The sequence below is a fragment of the Pyxicephalus adspersus genome, chromosome 7, assembly GCF_032062135.1.
Source record: "Pyxicephalus adspersus chromosome 7, UCB_Pads_2.0, whole genome shotgun sequence".
Classification (NCBI taxonomy): domain Eukaryota; kingdom Metazoa; phylum Chordata; class Amphibia; order Anura; family Pyxicephalidae; genus Pyxicephalus; species Pyxicephalus adspersus.
In genome coordinates, this window is record NC_092864.1 from 2,360,432 (window position 1) to 2,362,090 (window position 1,659).

Genomic DNA, 1,659 nt, shown 5'->3' on the forward strand with positions numbered 1-1,659 from the left:
ATAGGAGACTGCCAGAGACTGCAGACATACTATGGGAGACTGTCAGAGACTGCAGACATACTATAGGAGACTGCCAGAGACTGCAGACATACTATAGGAGATTCCCAGAGACTGAGGACATACTATAGGAGACTGCCAGGGACTGCAGACATACTATGGGAGACTGTCAGAGACTGCTGACATACTACTGGAGACTGTCAGAGACTGCAGACATACTACTGGAGACTGTCAGAGACTGCAGACATACTCCAGGAGACTGCCAGAGACTGCAGACATACTATGAGAGACTGTCAGAGACTGCAGACATACTACTGGAGACTGCCAGAGACTGCAGACATACTATGAGAGACTGTCAGAGACTGCAGACATACTACTGGAGACTGCCAGAGACTGCAGACATACTATGGGAGACTGCCAGAGACTGGAGACCTACTCCAGGAGACTGCCAGAGACTGCTGACATACTATAGGAGACTGCCAGAGACTGAGGACATACTATGGGAGACTGCCAGAGACTGCTGACATACTATAGGAGACTGTCAGAGACTGCAGACATACTACTGAAGACTGTCAGAGACTGCAGACATACTATGGGAGACTGCCAGAGACTGTAGGCATATTATAGTTAGAGACGGCAGACCTGCTACAAGGGATGGTCATGGACTACAGACATACATGTGTGTAATATAATGAAATGTCAGCCGATAAATATCTATATTAGATTGGCTCTCATTAGCTGACTGTAGATTGGTGGCTGAATTGTTGCCATTTGGGTGTTTTGTGTGTTTCCTCCATGTTTTTACTTTGGATTTTGTCTGCAGAATCATTATGGTGGTCGGTATTATCTCCAGAGAGGCTCCTGGGACATATCGATGGCTGATAGATTTCCTGCACTCCTTTCTGTCTGAGAGGGAAGTACAGTCTGTGTGCATCAACAATTCCTCCCAAATCCACCCGGAAAATTACACCTTCACCATTTTGTATCACTCGAAGACCAGAGGTCGCGTCAACGTTACAGACGTCACCGACTCCCTCTATGACGATGAGCTGCGACAACTGTCCAAGACCCTGGGTAAGAAAATCACAAACATGAAACATCTGTGTAATATGAGCGGTAATAATAAGAGTACAGAAGAGTATTTATTGATCTGCCTGAAACACGGTAACTTTGCCAGTACAGAAAAATGTCTCCTAATTCACCCTAAATCCAGTGATCTGACAACGCACTGACTCTGCTGCACTGGCATTCCAAGCAGTTCCTTCTCACCTTGCCTAGTTGTCCCTTGCTGGAATACAAACCCTCACCGACCCCCATCTCCATAATATAAAGGGAAGAGTTATCTAGTACAACACATGAGGGCTGACAACTCTGCTTGGGATCTCTGTTCAGCAGAGTCAGTGTGTTGTCAGCTGACTGGGCAATCAATAGGTATTTCCCGAGTTTTCCACACCGAACATGGGGAAATGTGCAGATATGGTATACATTGGCTGTTCTTACCCTGGATATATTCTTCAAACACTGAATAATTAGAGTTTTGTTCTGATCATAGGAAAGAGGAATGTCATTGTGGTGATCGATGATCTGGATAACAACAGCAACGAGGAGAAGAACCGAATCCTGAGTTCTCAGCCCAGTATTGGGGAAATGGCCCGGGAACTC